At 46.2% G+C, this 23477-nt stretch overlaps 1 protein-coding gene across 2 annotated transcripts in view; it reads left to right on the forward strand.

Annotated features, from left to right (window-relative positions):
• Positions 1-23477, forward strand: part of XAB2 (XPA binding protein 2) — a 711598-nt gene that overhangs the window by 207770 nt on the left and 480351 nt on the right. The window lies entirely within an intron of this gene.

The following is a 23477-nucleotide window of genomic DNA, read 5'->3' on the forward strand; positions in this document are numbered from 1 at the left end:
TCTTTCAGTTTCAACTAGAGCCCAGTACACTGCAGCAACTTGTTTCTCAAGCGGAGTGTATCTTGTCATAGGATCTGTGAGTTTCCTTGACCAGAACCCCTGTGGCACTCTTTCCTGTCCTTGCTTTTGCCACAAGCTCCACACAGCCACGTCATTGTAGACAAGAATTTCCAATTCAAAAGGATCAGTTTTTGTCAGGGGCCCCAGCGTGATGTAATTTTGCAATGCGTCTTTAGCCTGTTGGAAGGAAGTCTGTTGCTCTAAGGCCCCATGTAAAGTCATGTTTCTTTCTGGTGACTTTGTAAATGGGTTTCAGTATCAGGCTTAAATGAGGTATGTGATTTCTCCAAAACCCCATTAACCCAATGAATCTTTGTGCCTCTTTTTTATCTGCTGGTGGAGCCATCTGCTGAACCATAACAATTACCGGATCAGGAATTTTCTTAACTGACCCAGACCAGATTGCACCTAGAAATTTCACCTCTTGAGCAGGCCTCTGTACCTTTTTGGGATTTATGGCCCACCCCCGATTTTGCATGTGTGTGATCAACTTTTCAGCAGCGTTTTCTACATGTTCTTTCTCAACACTGGTCAGCATGATGTCATCAATGTAATGAGCAATAAATACATTATCCAATTGCACCATCTTTAAGTCTCTGGCAATTAATCCATGACACAGAGTGGGACTATGCACATACCCCTGGGGCAATTTAGTAAAGGTAAATTGTCTGTCTCCCCAAGTGGTAGCAAATTGGTCTTGTGATTCAGTGTCAATATCAATGGAGAAAAATGCATTGGCCAGGTCAAGGACCACATGCCATTCACCAACTTCTCTCATAAGGTTTTCAATCAGGGTGATGATGTCTGGCTCCGCCGCAGCTAAGGGCGGCACCTTCTTGTTCAAAATGCGGTAATCAATTGTCAGACGCCACGCCCCATCCGGGCGGCGGACAGGCCAGATCGGCGAGTTGAATGGACTGACTGGCGGCCTCATTATGCCAGCTTTCACTAATGACTCAATAGTTCCACCAATCTCTTTATGTCCTCCTGGCAACCGGTAGTTTCACGCACACTGGGTCAGCAGGAGGAGGTAAATGCAAGGGGGACCATTTGGCATGCCCAACCACAACGGGGTTAATAACTCTCACATGGATTTTTCGATTGCCAAAAACAAATTCGCCTAAATCTGTAGTCACACTTTTGCCCAACAACACATCCATGCCAAGGGTGTACTCCTATATATCTGCAATCAAAACATTTGCTGTGAAAGGCAATCCCTCGCCAATTGACATTTTTACATTAAAGGCTTTTGCAACAGTTTCTGCTCCCCCATAACCATTGACCAAAACTCTGGGACCAGATAATTTAATGGGATTGCCATTCAGAATGGTTACCTCAGCTCCTGTGTCTAATAGAGCCAAAACATGTTTTACTTTCTCATCCAAGTACAAGGTAAGTGGCACAAAAGGGCGTCTGTCTCTGGGACTAGTTCTCTTTATTAACCGTACCTCAAAGACAGAGCCAGCCCTTCAATCAAAAATGGGGTCTGGGACCTCCCACTTGTCCTTTGCCAAATCAGAGTAACCTTTTGCTCGCACTTTGGGCTTCAACACCTCCTCTTCAGAGGGTGCAGAGGACTTAGTTTTTCCCAATCCCTGTCTTTTTATTTTTTTCCATTTCTCAAGCAGCACAGATGTGGGTTTACCATCTATCTCTTCCCTTGGAATTCCTGCTTTTAGCAGGTCCACCCACATTTGTCTGCGTGTGATCTCGACAGTATCAGCTTTCTCTTTAGACTTTACATTTTTACCACGCTTTTTCTCTGAATCATTGTTTGCAGCCACTAGGCGCGCTGCTTTACGCACATCCAGCCCTTCTAATTGCCCTAACAGAAGTGCCGCTTCACCAATGGCTTTGCCCTGCGCTGGACCCAGCAATGAAAGCAATGCGCCCTTCATGTGACTCGGTGCATTTCTTAACAAACGTGCGCGCATGCCAGCTGTAAACAACTCCATGTCAGGCCCTGCAAAATTTGCACTGTACAGTGCACACTGTAAACCCATCTCTCTAAGCTGATCTGTTGCTTCAGTTAGTGATTGCCAACCGCCCCAACTCTCTTCCATATCCATTGGACTCCCATACAGAGTCATTAGGGCAGTCTGAAGCCAATTAAACAAGGAATGAGAACCTTGCTGCCCGAGCGCACCGCGCACTATCTGTCCCAACATCACATTAGTAGTGAGTGAACCCATCCTTAACAGTTCCTCTGGGGTTAACAAGATACTATCGGCACCCGTGTCCCAGAAACCATCTCAGAAGTGCTTCACCTGGCTTCTGTCTAAATAACTTAGCAATCTCTAAAAGCTCTGTCTGTGTATAATCGCGGACAATCCTTGTATTCTGAATATTTGCACCGCCAGCTTGGCCTTTTGACTTGTTAGTGATTAACGGCCGCGCTGGATAAACACATTTCTTTGGAGCACATTCCAGCTCCTCTTCATCAGAACAATTTAATTCAGCAAGTCTAATTTCAACATACTCATTCCAGTGATATGCTGTCTCAGTTTCACTATCACTGACTTCACCCGACCATAAATTTGGGTCCCAGTTATCTTTCCTAATTAGCGCGCGAATCCTTATCTTTGACGGATTGCCCCACCGCTGTCTGCGCTTGTGCGTGGCTACACGCACAGCTAAAGAGGCACAGCTGTCCTCCATCTGATCAGCCCGTTTAAAGGACGATTCAAGGGTCTCTCTCATAATGATTTGTTGCTCTTGGAGCAGGGAAATGTCATCTGTTCATTTGCGAATCTGCGCATCTTTAAGCAATTCATTCTCATGCATCTTTCTGAGCGCCTGCAGGAATAACCAGCCTATGTTTCCTGCTGCCTTTAGCTCCCTTCCGCATTTCTCAAGCGGTAAACTCTCCAAGCACTTACTAATTACCGCCGGGGAAACATAATTTTCAAGCATGTCCCATGCCCTCGGTGCCGAGTACCGATGCAAAATATCTGCCACACCCGACCAAGCATTTGATGCCGGCCATCCTGGAATGTGACAGAGTGCATCGTCCCCATTGCATTCATCTTTTGCATGTTTTTTCCAGAATGGCATCGTGCTCGTAAACCCTGCTCAAAGCGCCAAATGTAGTGATAAACAGTACCCGCACCTCCCTAGGATCCAGCACTTTGTGCAAAGTAAATCACTCCTAATTACCTTCCTACACAAATAAGGTTTAAGACGCACGATGAACTCAGTCTGGAAAAAAGCCAATCACACAGAATATATGATGCTTGCATTTATTATCTACAGTGTCTAATGAGAACTAAGCAGCAATTTACAATAATGTGGAAATAGAAAGTGCAAGCTATATAATGCCAATTATCAATCACAGATGAATATGCAATTATTTGGTCTTACGCTCCTAATGAAATGTAGATGAAGGTACGATCTGATCACAACCAGGACCCTCGCCGCTACAGGTGCCCGGCACTCCTCAGAAGAGGAGGGGAGGACTGGCCAAGCCCCCACAGTCCTACACCAGAGCGGGGATGTGATGTTAGGAGTCTCGGCCCTGATAGTGCACAGCTGGTCGTCCAGGCACTGTTCTTCTTGATACGCGCGTCTTTCCAACAGCCCAGGATGAGTCCCCCTTCCCTGGTCCAAGTATAGTTCTCTTATTAGGAGCTGCACGTCAATCATCATGACGCACCTGACTCGCAGAGCGAAGACGAGCAAAGCTGTGCCTGGCTCCCAAGGGCTGCATAGAGCCTCTTGCAAATGCTAGCTGTTTTATGTCTTCAGAAAAGGCCTTTGCAATTAACCCCTTGCAAGCATGCAGGCTCACCCAGTTCGAGAGTCCTGGTTGATGTCAGCATTTTCCTCCACGCTTCGAATAGGCTCTAATGCACACAAGATAGCTCAGTGGGTTAGTGCAAATGCAGGTTACTGCAAGCGCCTAGCAGTTTATCACGACAATCGCCTAGGGAGATGTATAGTGATCATGACCTCCTGGCTAACTGCTTGATGATTTCGAACCTGTCCACACACGGTAGCAAGTTTCTAGACACAAAAAAGTAGTCCAAACATGATCACTATAGGCCCCTACCCTATGTACATGCTTCCGGTTGGTCCCCATTCGTTTGTGTATTTAACATAGCCAGATCCCTGACCTTTGTTTCTGATACCCAGCTTCGACCTCTATTGTCCAATTGCGCCTCAGTTAGGGGCCACCCTTCAACGCTTAGCAAGCGCAAATACAGATCCCTGCAAATAACAACGTGGCAGAATTTGCAGAGAATCATAACTTCGGCAATTGTTTTCATGATAGATTTCTCCTTTTGGGCCATCTTCATTCTGCAGTATACATTCACCAATAGATATTTAGTTGTATCTGGGTTGGTTCCTCTAGTTAGTTTTAGGATTTGGACATAGGGTTTCAAATCAACACAGCTGTTAACAGTTAATCGAGCGTCCACCTTTATCAATGTCAGGAGGCCAGATTAAGGTTGTTAGGCAATACTGTATGTAGTAACCCTGTAGGAGACTACACCAGCCTTGTCCTCTTGGCAATAGGTAACCCATCCTTTGGTATAGGCCTGCACTACACAAGTTGGTAGAATGACTGAACAGCCAGGCCTATCTCAAAAGGGGTCAATGTGAGCTGTAGAGCTGCAACATAGAGATTCACAGTGACAAGTATTCAAATAACCCTTTTACTCAAGGTTTCTTATTAAAATAAGTATTTATTAATTTAATAGTCCATTTTAAAATAAGCCTTGTTTAGAAAGGGCAATATGCAACAATAAAATGCACTTCAAAAATACACTCCTTCAGTTTCAATTAAGTAAGTAAATACCCTTTTGGGATGTCACACACACAAGTCCTACACCCTAAGGTGACTTAAATAGCTAGGGTGATGTGGATATTAATATATCACTGTAACACCTAAATGCTGAGGTTGTGGGAAAAGCAAAGTGTTAGTGAAGGAAACAAAGGTTAACACGTTTCTCTGAACAGTTGAGTACTTTTCAATCTCCCAATGAAGTATAGGTTAACCCTTTCCCAGCTATACAAGTAACATATGTATGACTTCTTGAGGGACAGATGAACACAAAGTCAAAGGGTCAAAAGAGTCGACAGAGAGCCAGGACAGCCAATGTTAATTGAGCAAAGTCTAGATGAGCTGAGGCACTTCTTGAAAAAGTCTTGCACAATGTTATAGAGAGTGTATGTTGAAAAAGAATCACTGTTGGACCACAAGCCGGGAGGCTTGTGAAAGGCAAAGATGCAAGCGACTTTGCAAAGGACAACAAATGAAAGTCTCCAGTGAGAGCAAGCAAGCTACACACAACAAGAAGTAGGTACCCCTAGTTAGACACTACCTTATGTCTGAAGAAGGGTCCAGCTGGCTTCTGCTCCTGTTGTAGTCCTGCAGATCCGGTTGTTCCTGGGCCTCAGTCATGGGGACAAGAGGGAGGACGTCTGGGGACTCCTGCACTACGGATTGAAGGTCAGCGGCAGCAATGGGCTTACTCCAGATCAGAGGCACTTCACGATTTCAGCTGCCGGTCAATAGCACCACCGCAGTTCTTGGACACCTTGTGGGCTCCCCTTGCTTCTGGGGTCCAGCACTCTGTTTAGGTGGCTCAGGCTTGGGTCACCCTGCTTCGGCAGGGTCCTCAGGTTCTTCCTTGAGCTCGGCTCCAGCTTAAAGATGATGCACTCGATTCTGGTGTTCCTTCCCGTGGCACTCGGTTCCATCAGCAGCAAAGAAGTACAGCCATCAGGGAGAGGGGTTCCAGTGGAGTTCGTCTTGGGGTCAGTTGGTCCCACCATCCCAAGGGAAGAAGTCATCAGTTCCGGGCTTCCCTAGTCGATACGAAAATTGTTCTTTGGTTTCTTCGTCCAGTGGTCAACTCTGCCTTCCTTGCAAAAGACCTCGCTTTTTATGCAGGTCTCTCCCATTCATTTGCAGCCTAGTTGTCACTCACCCAGCAAGGTGGCTGTGTTCCAAGGACAGCCAGCCAGCCAATCACCTTTGGGTGCATTCCTGTAGCCAAGGAGACTGAGCACAGGGAGGTTCGGGAACCTCCCTTGCTTCCTGCCCTGCCAGACACACTGGAGCCAGAGGCGGGTTTCACCCTTGAATCCCGCCAAAGGCAAAACAAAGGGACCAAACCTGGTTTGGCACGCAGAGTAAAACCGAAGAAAGACCTCACAAGCAAGAAATGGCGAAAAAAGACGACCAGAGCCATTTTGACAAAACTGGCACAATGGTAGGAAAATTAAACCACTCCCACCAGCCATAAATTGCAGTGAGGGTAACATAAAAATGTTACACGAGAAAAGGAGACAAAGTGGGTACTAAGTAACCCCTCACCACTCCATATAAGATGCTGTGTGCTGGGTCTACAAAGAGAAAAAGGTAAGTAAAGTCAATTTCACATTACTACTCTTGGAAACAGTAGTTCATCCAAGAGAAGGTATTTAAACCTTAAGGGAAATCCAAAGAATTTCCCTGTGACACTGCACTAAGGGTGCTGGGTGTCACCATAAAAAAAGATGATACCTATGGAGTTGGAGTCCAAATTGGATAAAAATACTTGAGAGAGTGAGAAAAAGGTCTCACTCATCCCAGGATAAAGATTGAAAGTCCTAAAGTCCAGCAAAAGCTCTGGGGTCTCTAAGGTAGAAGGATATTAATACAGAAATGAGAATACTCCCTAACAACGGTCTTCCTAGAATCCCTTTAATGGATGGGTTCAGATAAGATTCATATCCTTTGCATAATGGTTTAGTCCTAAGCCACGTTTCTTGGAGGCATAATATATCATATTGGCCCAACATGCTAGCGTTTTCTTGGGAATAGCATTTGGAACCCTCTTGTATACTACGATCCTATCAGGATCCTGTGTTTTTTTTGTTGTAGTTGAGCTAGTCTATTTCTGTTCACTATTGACCAGGGCTCCCGTTAGCCAGTCCCAGCTCTTGTGCTTTGACTTTTGATGATTATCGTGAAGTGTGTTGGGGCTGCTCCTTTGTCTTAGATTTTGATTCTTAATTGTATATTTTAGGCGAGGTAAGCCCTTTTGATTGAATGGTCGTGGTCTTCCCTTTAAGGTTTTGCCCTTCACAGGAGCATCTACAGCGATGCACCAAACCATTTTTGTGCTCTTGACACCGCCCATAGGAGACATCCTTGGCCCTTCCATGATGGTCAGTCAACTCATAACCCAAGGGTAGGAGTCTGTCACTCTGGGCCAGCAAGGCCTCCTTCGTTGATTGAGACCATGTGGAGTATCACCCAGTCAATCTTGTTACTACTACAAACTCCACTACCCTGATATAGTCTGTGGTTATGTGTCTAAATGCCGGGATGTATTGAAACAGCTTAATGACGTTTCTTCTATTCAGGATAGGAGCATTTGGGCCCAATATTATTTTTTCAAGGTAGACCTTCAGGTTTTTTTATACGGGTCTTTGGGTAGATTAAGCTGTTCAATAAATTGTTGAGGCTGGCCGTGAGGCTTACTAAAGTTAAACATATCGTGGCTTACTTCAGGACATCCTACCCCTATCTCAATTCCTTTAGGACAATGTCGTAATAGCCTTTTTGCCTCCATTGTCAAGAACGGCTGATCCACTCGAGCTACTGCAGGCCTGTCGTTATTTTCCATTGATTTACGCTTCACAGCCTCAATCTGAGGTATGGACAGTTGCATTGTCTGCCTGTCAATTTTCACCCAATCTGAGCTGCTGAGGTTGGCCCATTCCACCTCATCAATTTGATCACTGAGGCATGTTTCCGTGGTGGTCTCATCTCCCCCATCTCTTCATTTAGACGCACTGCTGAGAGTGTCAGCTAGACTTCCTTGATAATGGAAGTCCCCCTATCCAGGGTCAGTTCTCTACTTGGCCTTTTTGGGGGCTGCTTCATATCTAGAGGTGGCGGTGTTCTTGGCCCTTGAACCATTTCATTTCTGCTTCCTCGTTGATGCAGCATTTTTAGGTTTTATCCTCATGTTTCATTCATTAACCCCTTGCCAAGGGGCTCCGGCAGAGCTTTTTGCTTGATGCCTGATTTAAATATAGAGAAGGTATTTGTCAGCTTTGCTGGGCCCTGGATAGCGGGTTCCATTGCAGCTACTACTTCAACAACTTCCACGTCATCACATTGCTCAGACGATTTTGTTTTTGTGAGCGTTTCGGATGAATTATGGGCTTGTTTATATTGTAGCCTCATCCATTTGCAGTCTTCTTAGATCGCGTCCATGAGGAGAGAATATCCGATGATTCCCTCCTCGCCATATCACATAGTCAATTTTGCCACTTTAATGATACTTCAACTTCCTTGCTCAAGCGTGCATCAATACATGACAAAGCTTTCCATGCCTTTCAATTTAGACTGCACCATTAAGATTAAAGTAGCTTAGTCTTGTATGGAGCTGTTAGGGAGAATTCTCATAAATGTGCTAATTCCCTTCACCTTAGAGACCCCCAGCAACTTTGCAGGATTTTGAGGACTTGATCTTTTTACCTGGAGAGAGTGTGAGCCTTTTTTCCCACTCTTTCATGTATTTTGATGTGTGTTTTACTCTTGTGTTCTTTGATTATGGAGTTTTTGACAACTCCATAGGCATCATCTTTTCATGTGTGTTGCACAGCATCCTCAGGGCAGTAACACAGGAAAGCCTTTCTAGGCTATACCAAGGTTTAAATACCTTCTCTGGAATAAACTACTTTTTTTTGCCAGAGAATATAAAGTTAAATTGACTTTACTAGTCTTTTTAAATTCCTAGTCCCAGCACACACTATCTTACAATAGAGTGCTGGAGGGGTTACCTAGTATCCTCTGTGTCTAGAACCTTATGTAGCAGTCAAATTCTACCCTATCCTATCGAAATGGCTGGCGGCAGTGGTTTTACAACGAACTACCATGATTTCTACTGACCGCGAACACCGGTAGCGTTAAATCGCGGGAGCCGTGTTTTTCAAGATGGCGTCTGAGCCTCCTTTGTTTAAATGGGACCCGTTCTTCTTTTTTCACCATTTCTTTTTGGAAAGATCCTTCTAGAGTTTCTCTGCATGCCAAACTAGGTTTGATCCCTTTGTTTCTATGCCTTTGGCGGGCTTCAGGACTGAAGACCGCCTCAGGCGACTGAGTGTCTGGGGTGGTCAGGAAGGGAGGGAGGTTCCCGAAACTCCCTGTGCTTAGTCTCCTAGGAGACCCAAATGCACTCTGGCGTGATTGGCTGGCAAGGTCAGCCACCCTGCTGAGTGAGTGGCAGCTAGGCTGGAATGAATGGGAGAAAACTGTTTAAAAGGCGAGTCTCTTGGCTTGGAAGGCAAAGTCGACCACTGGAACGAAAGAAACGAAGACGAGCTGGAAGAAGACGGCTGCTGCTACTACTGGACTGTTGGTTTTCCCGCTGGAGCCCTGCTGCAGGTCCGAATCGCCAAGTTCATCTTGACAGAGAAGCCCTTCAAGGACAACTTCTTACTTTGATTTGGTAGGACCAATCAACTCGTAAGCCACCTGGACACCATTCTTGGAGCTGGTTGTATTTTCCTCAGAGTGCTGCAGGAAACCTAATAGCTAGGGAGAAGGACACCAGTTTGTGTGCTACCGGAATCGAAGAATTTCCAGTTTGCCAGCTTTATGACTAGTCCCCGTGCAGTCCAGTGGTCTTCCGACGTCCTCCCTTTTGTCCCCATGACTGAGGCTCAGGAACAGCAAGATCCGCAGGAACTGCCAGGAACAGAAGTCTTCAGCTGCATCTTTTTCTTCAATATAAGGTACTGTGAAAACCCGACCGAGAGAACTTGCCTCTCACTGCGAAAGTTCGTAAAACTTTGGCAACTTGCAGGCCTAGTCAGCTTGTGACCCGACAAATAAGTCTTTCTTCTGAGAACTACTTCCGAGAACCGTGGCAAAGACTTTTCCGTTTATCTACCAGAACCGTTTTTACCTATACAAGACACTAGACCATTGACTTTGGCTTACCTATTGCATTGGACCAACTCCTCTGGTGAACTCAAACTATTTGCACTGTTTTAAAGTAACTCTACTATTTGTTTTATTAACATGTTGCTCCTACTTCAATTGCTCTGAATGCCATTTTGCTCCTACTTCAAAGTAGTTTAAATGTTTTAGAACCGGTTAGTGTGAAGTATTGTAGGATATTTTTGTGTGATATTGATTGCCTCCTTTTAGTGAATGTTTTCTAAATGACTATGTAATAAATTAATACGTGTTTTACCAAGAAACCTTGAGTGTAAGTATCTATTTGAATACTTGTAATTGTAGACCTCAGTGTAACCTCATTTCAAGCTCACATTCCCTCTTGAGATAAGCCTGGCTGCTCAGCTCGCTACCAAAAACTGTGTGGTACAGACTTATACCAAAGGTTGGTTTTGCTTACACCTGTAGCCCTAGTTGTGTATAGTGGTCCCAAAGGCTACTGCATACAAACTTTGCGTATCAGGAGCTGTGAATAGATGTATACAGTTTAGCAAATGGGGATAGGGAGATAGTAAGGGACACCATCATCATCCCTTGAAGCTGGCTCATTTGTACACCAGACATTCCATTCTCCATTCTGTGAGTCCCAATTTCGGTGTGAGGAGTGTGAGCTCATCATCGAGGGAGAAGAGGAGCTGGAGTGTGACGGACTCTTCAAGATTCGTGTCCTCCTTATCGCTTGATGGAAGGTTTACGTTAGCTGTCAGACTTGAATTTTTAGCTTCCGTCCATCCATTCAGTCCATCTCCGGACTCACATCTCCCTGCTTTCATTCCTTCAGGCTTTTCCCTAATGGGTAAGACTCCTGGTTGTTTGCTTTCAAAAAGGGTCTCTCCAGGGATTTCAGGCTCAAACCCCACGTTAAGATCCAAAAAAGTGGGGGCAAATACATGTTCTGGATTCCTGTCTGTAATGGACAGTTCTTGATCTAACGCAGTAAGCCTGTCCTTGATCGTGGCCAAGCTCTTCCTTTTTTGATCCGTGATTTTTTTCACTCAACATGGATAGATCTCTCGCAAGCTGCGCTGTAAGGGTCCGAGTTTTTTAAATCTTCCCTTAAGCTTGCATCCGATTGTATAAGCAGTTGTGATTGAATTTGAATGTCTGAGACAGGGTGTTTTGAGTGTTCTGATGCATCCGGTCTCATGGAGGAGGGTTCAGAGAAATTAAAGAGCCAGGGCAGTCCACAAGGTCTCTCCATCAAACACCACTTGCACTCCACTTTCCAGTGTCTTCAGTCATCACAACAAGGATTTCAACTATCAGGTTAGACGTCCTGCTGCAAACTCTTCTTCTGTGCTGAGGCACTGTGTTGGCCTGGGTAATACTTACCTTAAGCCCTGTGTGATTCCTGTGAATCTTTGTGGGTGATTCGTGTTGGGAGTACTCTCATCCAGTTCGCCCAGGCCCATTGCTGGAATCCCTCTAGGGTGTCTTCCTTGAAGTCTCTGGAACCTTTCTACAACTCTAAAGTAAGAGGCTTCTGTGAACAGTTTTCCTCAAGAACTCTGACTTTTTGTACATCGGTGCCTACTCAGACCTGTCTGTTGGACACGAGAGCACTAGTGACCCCCTCCTGCCACTGAGAACACTTATGCTTCAGGAATATGAAAATACTTACAAGTTGTGTGCCTTTTTCCCGGAAATGTAAGTTACTTGTAATCGAGTTGGTTGGCAACTGTCCCTCTGAAATATGAGCAGTTGCAAAAGTTCTTATTAGCCCTTGAATGTGTTTTGACATTCTTAGAAGTATGTATAAGGTTATTTTACTCACCTGTGAATTGGGTGCCCCTCTTCCCAAAAGTAATACTGTTTGCTTCTGGTGGGGAGATGTATCATTATTATGCTTCACCCCCTCTCCTAGTGGGACCCCCAGCACGTTTTGTTGGATTTATGGACCTTTTACTTTCAATCCTGAATGAGTGGAGCCTTTTTCCACTCATTCATTCTTCTGAGCTCTGTCTTTTGGAACTCTATTCTTTGTACTATACCTGTACTTGGGAGTCTGTCTGCTCCATATCTCTTAAAGGCATCTGATTTTTACAACTGCAGCACACAGCTCCTTATGGGCAGTGTTGTTGTGGACCCTTAGGGCCCTCCTTTAAGATTCATTTTCTGTATCCTTGGTCGGCAAGAATTGATGTAGTACCCTGTAGGAGACTATACAACACTTGTCCTCTTGGTATTAGGTATCCCACCTATTGGTATAGGCCTGTACTACACACATTGGTAGTGTGACTGAGCAGCTAGACTTATCTCAAGAGGGGTAAATCTGAGCTGTAGAGCTGTAGCAATGAAATCCACCAATACAAGTATCCAAATAACACTTACACACAAGGTTTATAGTTAAAATAATTATTTATTTAACGGTCATTTTTAAATAAGCATTCTTTAAAAAGGGCAATGTATTCAACAATCAAATATACGTTAAATACTTTCACAGAATTAACACAAAGCTAGTCGATACTTTTTAGAGATGCTTCATATAAACTTCCTACACCCTGAGGTGACTTCACTAACTAGGACAGTAATGGCATGTATGGATCACTAGTACACTTTGTAAATTCTGAGGCTGGTAGAAAGGAAAGGTTAAAGGAAGGAAAAAGGTTAAACAGTTTCTCAAAGCATGTAAGCACTTTAAATATTCCAATGAAGTCTAGATAAAAACCTTTCCCAGCAATATTAGTTGAAAACCAATGTATCACCTATGAGGGACTGTACGAATCAAAGTCAAATAGAATAGAAGAGTCTGCAGGGAGCCAGGACAGCCAAAGTCAATTGGAGCAAAGTCTATGGAGCTGAAGCACTTCTTAGATAATAAGTCTTGCACAAAGTTAGAGAGTATGTTGAAGAAGAATCACTTTAAGGTCACAAGATGTTACATTTGTGAAGGTTAGCACTGAAATCAACTCTACAAAAGCAGCTACTGCAAGTCTCAACTGAGAAGAGCAAGCTACAGACACTGAGGTAAGAACCCCAAGTCAGAACAGTACCTTTGGTTAGAAGAAGAGTCCAGCTGACTTCTGTCTGGTTGCAGCGGTGCAGATCCTGCGTTCCTGGGCCTCAGTCGTGGGGACAAGGGGGAGGACGTCTGGGCAAATCTTGGGCACTGTTTGGGCTTCCTTTACTCCTTGAGTCCTGCACTCTGGTCAGGTGACTCAAGCTCTGATCGTCCTGCTTCTGGAAGGCCATGGGGAGACTCCTGGAGCTTTTGGCTGGCTTACAGACGTTTCATTCTACTACAGATTGCGCAATCCCTGGCACTCTGTTCCTGCAGCAGCAAAGTAGTACAACCAGTTGGGAAAGGTGTTCCATTGGAGTTCGTCTCAGGGTTAGTTGGTCGTACTAACCCAAGTGAAGAAGTCATCCCTTCTGGAGCTTCTCTTGTCTATTAGAAAAAGTTTCTCCCATTCATACAAAGTCTTGCTGTCACTCACACAGCAGGGTGGCTGTCCTGCAAGGATAGTCAGCCAGCCAATCAGGACTGGGTTCATTCAGGTTTCCCTAGAGACAAAGGACTTGGGAGTTTCGGGCATCTCCCTCACTTCCTGCCCTTCCAGACACACTGGAGCCAGAGGCAGGTTTCAGTACTGAAAGGGCTCAAACCTGGCTTGGCGCACAGAGTAGAACCCAAGAAAGACCTCAAAAACAGAAAATGGTGAAAAATGACAACCAGGGCCATTTTGACAAAATGGTCACCCATGGGAGCTTTACTGCAGCTGAGGATTCAGCCTGCGGTAGAAAAGCACAATGGTAGGAAATTTAAACCACTGCCACCAGCCATTTAAAGTAGTGAGGGTAACATACATTTTTTTACATGAGTAGGTAGGATAAGGGATTGTTAGGGAGAATTCTCTGTTTAGGCTGAATTTCCTAACCTAGTGAGTCCCCCAGCAGCTTTGCTGGATTTCTGGAGTTTGTTTTTTTCTCCTGCCAAGAGTGAGACTCTTTTTCTCCCATTCTTGGACATGATGTATGGTGTTCTTTTGACTGCTAATGTGTTTTATGGGCTATGGGGTCCTTTACTCCATAGTGTCTCATGTGTTTTTACTATGTGTGTTACACAGTATCCTCCGTGCAGTGACACAGGGGTGTCATAGTGACACCCCACCATAGACTCCATACCCTGGGACTGACTACTGTCTCCCAGGGCATGTAAAGTCACCATTGGCTTTACTAGTCCCAAATTAGGAACAGAAACCAGTACAAACCATCATATTGTGGACCTACTGGTCGGGGCAATTCGATTGCCCAGGGGTCTGTTAGTCGAGGGGGCATGTCTCCGTCCCCCCCGTATCGAGTTTTTGTCATGATGCCTACCCCCGGGCATCCGGATCAAGCCCATCAGCCCCGGGAGCAGGCATCCAGACATTTACAAAAACCCCAGCAGCCCCATGGGTTCGGTCCTGGCGACGTAGGCACCAGGCTCATAATAAAAATCAGTCCTGGCGCCATAGGCGCCAGGCTCATAGACATTACTTACCTCATGCAGACCATGCTGCAAATAAATCCAAGCCAACGTTAGGCCTGGATGGGACTATTTTACTACAGGGACTATTTTTTACTCAGGTGTGGTCCTGGGGAACTTCTTTCCTGGGACTACTTTGGAGGCTATTTAAACCACGCCCGAACAGCAGCACATGCTTCATGTTATTCTGCATCCAGCAGCATGACTCTCACCGTGCCTGCAGCCAGCATCCAGTCTTCTGCCAAGCCCGTGTGCCTACAGCCAGCATCCATTCTTCTGCCACGCCCACCTCGAATCTGGAGCTCCTAGAATAAAGAGGAAGAAAAGGACAAGGTTAGAAAATGAACTTATTTCAAATTCCTCACCTGATTCCGGATCCATTTCATCTCCCGACCTGGAAAGTACATCAGTCCTGCATGCGTCGCTTCGCCAGCTCCAGCACGGCGCCATACTCACCAGTTCTCATAGCATCTTTCGATCCGGCACTGTCTCCATAATTTCTTCGCCGTACTCCAGCACCTAGGGGCACAAGAATAACAAGGTGAGCCAAGGGAATCAACAAATACCTCTTACCACCATAAACTTACCTGATTTACCACCGGCGGTATTATTCTCCATATCTTCATATGCCGCATCTGTAAAGAGGGAGAAAAACAACACGTTAACGCATGCAATAGTTACCGGACATCGTTGGGTAACACAGACTCTTACCTGAACGCCAGCAGCAGCTACGAGACCCTCTTCTCACAAACTCAGTTGCAACTTAAGGAAGGAAGGGGACAAGAGTGAACATCGGGCACATTGAACTCTTTGAACTTGATACTTTCCAATCCCGCCTGGGACTTCAGAGTCGATGCTTACCAGAACTCTCCCAACGCCTTCAAACTAGTGAAGTACCTGGTATCTACGCGCCCCTGCAAGACACGCAGGATGGAGAGCTCATCTTTTACAAACATAAGGTGAGGTTACTAAGGTAATATCGGAGGTGATTAGTGGGGGAGAGCGAGAACAGTTGGGAGGCCATCACTAAAATCCACAGGTGGCTAATCCCTGTCTCCACTTGCAGGAAAATACTACTTCGGTTCCAGCAGATAAGACTAGGCGGGCCAGTCTAGACCATCATCTCTGCACTACGCATCACGTTGACGGAGACCGCAGCTGTCCGGGTCCGATCGACACCCCTGTGGGGTCCAGGTGAGCGTAAGAGTTTTGGCTGGTGGCAGTGGATACTACTTTTTATATTCGACCGCGAATATATCCCTATGGGATTTTCCCATTGTTCGAGGCTACCAACTTTAATTATTTAATTCTCATAGCCTCGAACATACCGCCGGTTTATTTATTTAATATTAATTCGCCGGTTGTTTTTTTTTGCCAGGACTCGATTCTAAAATGGCGTTTGTGTTCTCTTCTGTGACTCCAACCCAAGTCGAGCCCTTTTGTTCCACTTTTGGCGGGCTTCTCCACAGAAGCCTCCAAAAGTGGTGCCACTCTGTCTGGGTACCACAGGGGGTATGGGAGGGGGTTTAGGCACCCTGGACTGAGTTACCTTGGTAACTCAAGTCGCACTCTTGTGTGATTGGCCCAAGTGGTGAGCCGGTATTTGATTGACAGCTAGGCTGAGTGAATGGGGGTGTGCTGCATAAAAGCAGGGCTTTGGGGACTGGAACTTCAGAAGTCGCCACAGGACCTGAGAATCCGACGAGGGAGAAGCTGAGCCGACCTGCTACGACGACACCACCGGTGGAGCCCTGCGGAACCGATTCACCACTTCCCGACGACAGAGAAAATCTCCCTGCTGGAGAGTCTTCTTCCCCTGACTGGTGGGCACAACCAGTTTACCTTCTTTTTCTTGCATGCCAGGATGTCTTGTGGTCGAATTGCCTGTGCCAAGCACCCCGGCAACCGGATAGCCACTTACCACTGGACCGCGAACAAAAGGACTGCTCCTTTTAACAGAGAACTCTGCGGCTGGTTTCTTCCCTGGCAGTGCAACGGACTCCTGTCTTCCTCCCCGACGAGATCCTCTCTTCCCCCGGACAAAGCACCGACTTGCATCCGCTGCCAGGAACAACTGCCCCCACTGGAGTATTCGCACCACTTTAAGGTACCGTGTCTGCCAGGCCTCCCTTTCTAAAGATTGCTACAAGGAAATAATACCTTCTGGAGTGGGCTGGCCACCTTGACCATCTAACTGGTCCCTTACTTTTGGTCCAACTCTTTCTGAACCTTTTCAAGACTTTTGTGCACTTTTTAACCGTGTGACCTTGGACACATTTCGTTCTGATCCTCTTAAAGTGGATCCGGCTTTCTGAACTCTAACTTCACGGTTTGACTCTGCCTTCCTCTCTTGCTGTGTTCTTCTGAAAGTATTGGGATCTGTTTCAATTTATTTACTGCTTTTCTCTCCCTTTTAAAACGAATTATTAGAGTGCCATCTGCGTTAAGCGCTCACCGCTGTCTGAAAATAAGTGGAAGACTTGTCTAATATTCTTTTAAGGGAGTGTATATCTTTTAGTGACTGTGTTTTTGAACTGCTTAATATTTTTATTTTATTTTATTTTTTTATTTTTTACATTTGTAAAGCGCACTACAGCCCCAAGGCATTGAGGCGCTGTTTACATGAAAGTGAACGTAGGCATGAGTACATTAGGACATGCGGTTACTTGGTTACATCATATGTGCTAGGTTACAGAGTACAGATGGGCATACGGGGCCTGACATTTCAGACAAACAGGCTGGTTTTGATGGCCTTGCGGAAAGCCAGGTGAGAGTCGATTACCCTAATGTGAAGGTAGTGCGTTCCAGTAGGTGGCAGCGATATTAGTGCCTGTGTGTTTTATTAGATGTGGTTTTAAATAAATAATTATCTCTTTTACACCAAGCTCTGGTCAGTGTTTGCTTGTTCTACTATGTTCTTTTGACCTATTGTGAATTACTCTGTATACTGCCTAACTCTTCTTGAGGGAAGTCTGACTGCTCAGCCACAGCTACCAAGTGAATCTGTGTGGTACAGACTGCTACCAAGTGGGTTCACTGCCAAACACCTGTAGTCTTAAATCTTTTGCAGTGGTCCCAGAGGGAACTGCATAGGTTTCTGCCTAACAGGGATTACTAAGTAACCCCCCAGCACTCCACATTAGATGGTGTGTGATGGACTCCTGTCATGACCCCTGCCACTGGCCTTGGCAGACAGGCCATCTGGGCTGCACCACAGTCTTCTATCATGGCCTCAAGGGCCCCATCCTGTCCACCAAGGCTCTCTTGGAGTCAGTCCTGGTGCCTTTGGCGCCAGGTTCATATGGGAAGTCAGAGAACTGGAACTTACAATAGCATTTACACAACATGGATGCCCCCGCATGGCTCAGTTCGAGAACTGAGCCATGCGGTCTAGCATTTAGGGTGTGGTCAGGCCTGGGGGCACCTGGGATACCTGCAGCCTATATAAGCCACGCCCAAGCTGGAGAACACGCTTCGCATTACTCTGCTGGTCGCAGCGTGACGCTCACTGCGGTCTGTTGGAATCCTCATCTGCATTCCTGGCCCGATTACCTGCAAGAATAAGAACAAGAACACCGTTAGTATTCACTTACCTACGAGTGAGCCCTGCTTCTGTCCCCCGCTCCAGAATCCTGAACATCCAGCATCTTGGTGACCGCTCGCTCAATCTTGAAAACCGCAACCTGGGAAGAAAGAGAACAGAGAAGCAGCATTAGTAAGCGTTTATTCTTCAACATTGGAAAACAACCAAAAAGGTGCACGCTTACCTGAAATTGACTTGCTCTTGGTCCACGTCCATTCCGGGCCATTTAACGACCTGCAATAAGAAAGAAAAGTCCGATTAACACGCAGAAGTTCTAGAAAGCGGCTCGTGCAGCGCTTTAGTCACCGCTCTCCATCTTCTCGGCAACATACAGTCCGAGACATCGCGGCGGCCTTCAAGAAAGGGAAAACGAACAGGTTGGCAGAAGAAAGGCACATAGCGCTGCACTTCGCGCTTTTGGTTACCATCTCCAGAACTCCTTCCGCACCCAAGAAAGAAGGAAAGCCAATAATAGGGGCAATTGCAAAATAAAGGACAAACTCCCAAAACAGCAAACTTACCTGGCGAAAGGAGTCGCAGCAGGCCTGGACTTTGAGGGGTCCGCACCAGTGAAGCAACTAGGTTGCGACGCGACCATCCACAACGCGCCCCTGCACAGAACAGTAGGACGGAGAGCGCACCATACCAAAAAGAAAGGTGAGCGAGCCCTAAGGGGTTGTCGGGGTCCACAAGGGAGGTGGGCTCCGGGCTAGAAGAGACAATAAAGCTAAACCCAATCTCCTGTGTTTTCCGACCAGATCCTCAGCCGAAAAAGAGCCCAAGGGAGTGAGTCCAAGGTCGGAGGCAGTCCAGCCAGACTGGGTGGCGTCCCTGTGGATATCATGTGAGCGTTACAACTACACAGAGAAAAGGTAAGTAAAGTGAATTTCACTTTACTATTCTTGGGAACAGTAGTTCTCACAAGAAAATGTATTAAAACCTTGAGAGAAATCTAAAGGATTTCTCTGCCACTCTACGAGACAATGCACTGAAGGTACTGTGTGTCCCCATACAAAAAGTAGATGCCTATGGAGTTTGTCAGACCCCAAAAACAAAGGAAACACATAATCCGAATCCGGTCGGAACACATGAGGGAGTGGGAAAAAAGGCTCACTCACTCCAGGGTTAAAATTAAAAAGTCCTAAAGAGCTCGGGGTCTCTAAGGTTGTAAGGTTGAAGGGAATTAGCACCGAAATTAGAGTTCTCCCTAACACTCGTCCCCCAGACTAAGGGACATGAGGATTAAATCCACTCCTGGATGAATCTCCTAATACAGGCAGTCATACTTTCTGGAGAGACCATCAGCATTTTGGTGATTACACCCTGACCTGTGTTCTATGGTGAAATCAAACCCTTGGAGGCTGATTGACCACCTTAACAATTTTTGATCCCGCCCTTCCCTCCCACCCCCCTTCATCTGTATTAACCATCTTAAGGGTTGTTGGTCTGTCTGAATAACAAAAGTAGAACTTTACAAGTATGGCCTAAACTTCTTCAGAGACCACACAATGGCAAAACATTCATGTTCAATTGTTGCCCACCCGTCTCACAGTCCTTCGGTTTCCTACTGAGGAAGCAGGTAGGGTGTTCCCTGCCTTTCTCATCCAGTTGACTGAAAATTGCACCTATCCCTGCATTAGAACCATCTGTATGTACAATGAAGGATTGGTTGTAGTCAGGAGCTCTCAAGACTGGAGCTTGACAAAGGGCTTTCTTTAGTCCTTCAAAAGCTTTAGTGCACTCCTCATTCCACCCGACCTTGAGGAATTTGGGTGAGGAGATCACATTTAAGGGAGAAGCTATTTTCACATAGGTCTCTATGAAGACCCAGAAAGGCTCTTACTTGGGTCGGAGTAGTAGGGGTGGCCCAGTCTTTTGTACAGCTTGTACTTTGCTAAGCAGTGGCCTTATTTCACCTCCTCCTACCTCATGTCCAAGGTAGACCACTTTACTCCGACCAATTTGACTTTTACTAGCCTTTATGGTCAGATGGTCCTGTTCCATACACTGCAAAATATATCCTAGGCGGTGACGATGCTCTTCCCAAGTGGGGCTGAACACTGCATTGTCATCCGAATATGCCATGAAGAGGTCCTCTAACCCATTCAGAACTTGATTCACCATCCTCTGAAATGTAGCAGGTGCATTTTATTGTTCAAAAAGCATAAGCCTAAACTGGTGGAGGCCTCCTGGGGTAGGAAATGCAGTTTTGTCCTTGGCATGGTCTGTCAGAGCTATTTGCCAATAGCCTGAGGTCAGGTAAAACGTACTGAGGAACTTGGCTGAACCAAGTATGTCCACCAGTTCATCGGTCCTGGGTAAAGGATGGGCATCAGTCATGGTGACTGCATTAAGAGCTCAGTAGTCCACAAGGAATCTTAACTCTTTGTTTCCTGCTTTCGGCACTAGTACAACCGGACTAGCCCATGGACTTGTAGATGGCTCAATAACCCCAGGATCAAGCATCTTCTTGACCTCTTCCTTTATTTGGGATCTTACATGATCTGATATTCTATAACCCCTGCTTCTGACAGGGAGACTGTCACCAGTGAGTATATCATGCTGCCCCCAAGGGGTCAAGCCTGGTGTAGGTGAGAACAGGGAGGCAAACTGATTCAACAGAGCCTTGCACTCTTCCTGTTGTTGCAGAGTCAAATCTGAAGAGTTTTACTCCTCCTTAACCGTAGCTTGTGTCTCATCTAGACAGGATCATGAATGTTACCATGTGCCACGCTTAGATGGAATTCTTAACCTGGGCCCGCGTCGCATCTAGATAGAAATGTGAATGTTAGCATGTGCCACACTTAGATGGAATTTTTAACCTTAGCCTGCGTCGCACCTAGATAGAAATGTGAATGTTAGAACACTTAAATGAAACTGAGAATGATGACTAGTGCAACACTTGAATGGAATCGTGATCACTAGCCTGCCTCACATCTAGAAAACTGAAATTAGCGAACGCCACACTCCGATGGAATAGTGAATGGTAGCAGGCATCACACCTAGACATAATTACAAGGACAGCAAGGCCAATGAACCAATCCACTAACAATTTCATCCCTCTGCATATACCTCTCAAACTCTAACCAAACACAACCAAAAGCCTAAAACGCAGCAATCCGCACAAACTTCACTACACTGCAACAACAAAACAAACCACACATAGACGTGCACAACAGCACACGACGACTACCGACCGTAAAACACCCCAAACCCAGCCAACGGACACCCCGGCTGAGCCTGCCAACAGCACACTACTATCTTACACTTTTCCAACTCATTCCCACTAACTCACCCCACCCCTCTCCCTCTTTCAGAGCCGCCAGAGAGCTAGGGGACCACTCCGGTGGTGATAGTGCACAATACAAATATCCTATAACATTAATAATTGTCTCATCTAAAGGTTGTCCCCTGAGGAGATTAGGGAGAGGTTCCCTCTCCTCCTCCTCTTGATCAGATACTAGAAGCAAAGCTCCTAGTTCTGGTCTGGAAACATAAGCCTTCAGACGGTTAGTGTGATAGACACTAGGGGCCTTCTTGGGATTGCTCAAGTCCACTAAATAATTGACCTCTCCATGTTTACCCACAACCTTAAAGGGTCCAATCCATTTGTCCTGTAAGGCCCTCTGCCTTGTAGGTACCATAACCAAAACTAGCTGGTCTGAAATTAACTCCAACATATTGGCCTTCTGGTCATGCCAATGTTTGACCAAAGCCTGACCTGCTTTCAGGTTATCTGAAGCTTTTGTCATCATGAGTGCCATCCTCTTCCTGAGGCCTAGCACATAGTCTATGACTCACACTGGCTGTAGGGAAGGAACACTCTCCAACCCTTCCTTGATCGGAGCCAAAGGGCCTCTGACTGGATGGCCATAGAGAAGTTCAATGGGGGCTGAACCTAACCCCTGCTTTAGTGACTTCTCTATAAGCAAAGAGAAGGCATGACAGTAGAAGTATGCCGGTCAAGTGGCACAGCGAGTAGAGCGCTCGCTTTGACAACCGTGCAGAGCCTGCCGACGCAGGTCGGAATCCCGGCAGGGCCAAAATCAGCCTTTCATCCTTCCGAGGTCGATAAATGAGCACCATACACCGTGGGTAATAATAAGCAGCGCTCAGATACCAGAGGGTTCGTAGCGCTATATAAATGCTCTTCATAGTTCTGCTAAACATCTCCACCAACCCATTGGTTTGGGGATGGGAGGCTGTTGATAAGGTGTAGTTCACTCCACAGTCTTTCCACATGGTCTGCATGTAGTGGGACATAACATGTGACCCCCTATCAGAGATGACCTCATTAGGAAAACGTACCGTGTTAAAGATACCAAGAGCAGCCTTAGCCACAGCCTGAGCTGTAACAGTTCTCATAGTTATTGCTTCAGGAGACCTGAGGGGACCCAAGGGTGCCACATTCTTGGACCTCAGGTCTTTGTCCTCCAGTGTGTCGGCTTAGATCCAGTTCTAACTGGGTGCCTGGCTGTTCCGTTGGGACAGCCCCCACCCAAAGTTGGAATGTAGCATGCAATGCTGATTGTTTCGGTTCCTGCATAAAAGGTGAGGGTCTTAATGCTGAAGCCAGAGCCGACCATTGGAAGATCCATTCCAAAGAAGAACGCCTGCAGCCACCTCCAGCGACTGCCAAAGCAGTCTGAGTTACCGCTGCCGTTCCAGCCCTTCTGTGTGACAGAGAAGATCCAGACCGTATGACTTCCTCCTTTGTACTGATGGGCCAAACCAGTCTTGAGACCAGCTACAGGTTGAGCCATCCCACGACAAGCTGTGAACTACCAGGCCTGCAATATCCAAATAGACTGGGACCTCTCGCACTGCTGCAAACTATTGGGCATCCGTCTAAGCCTACAGAGACTCCATCCAGATCATAGAAATCCCCTCAGCTGAGTCTTGCACCGAGGGAAGGATGAAAGCCTGCCAGGTGACATCTGTCACTGCTGCAAAGCCTGTGTCGAGCCTTCACAACCAAGTGCCACGAAGAAGGTCTGGAGGGCATCCCTGTGACCAAGTCTGACCACGTGCACCAGCCAAAAGTTCCTTCTCTAGCCGCCAAGGCCAGAGATTGAACTGGAGCTGCTGTGTCGCTGTTAACTCCTCCTGAGCTTGTAGAGTCACGTTGGGGTGGGCAACCCAACCGTGCTCTCCCAGGCCTTAGGACATCCATGCTTTAGGCTGAAATCCTTCAGGTGGCCTACCTAGTACCCGTGAACCCTTTGAATTGAATTTTGTTACTTCCTACGAAAAAGCATCATCTATGAATGATTTGCTAACCCAAACCTACTCTTGATACCCATTTCTCATCTAAAGGTCTACTATTGAACAGAGTATTGTTACAGCAAATGTCCTACTGTGTACATGTGTGAAACTTTCCTTAGTTACCTGACTTGCATTTT

This window comes from Ambystoma mexicanum, chromosome 3q, assembly GCF_040938575.1.
Source record: "Ambystoma mexicanum isolate Mex_15411 chromosome 3q, UKY_AmexF1_1, whole genome shotgun sequence".
NCBI classification, from domain to species: domain Eukaryota; kingdom Metazoa; phylum Chordata; class Amphibia; order Caudata; family Ambystomatidae; genus Ambystoma; species Ambystoma mexicanum.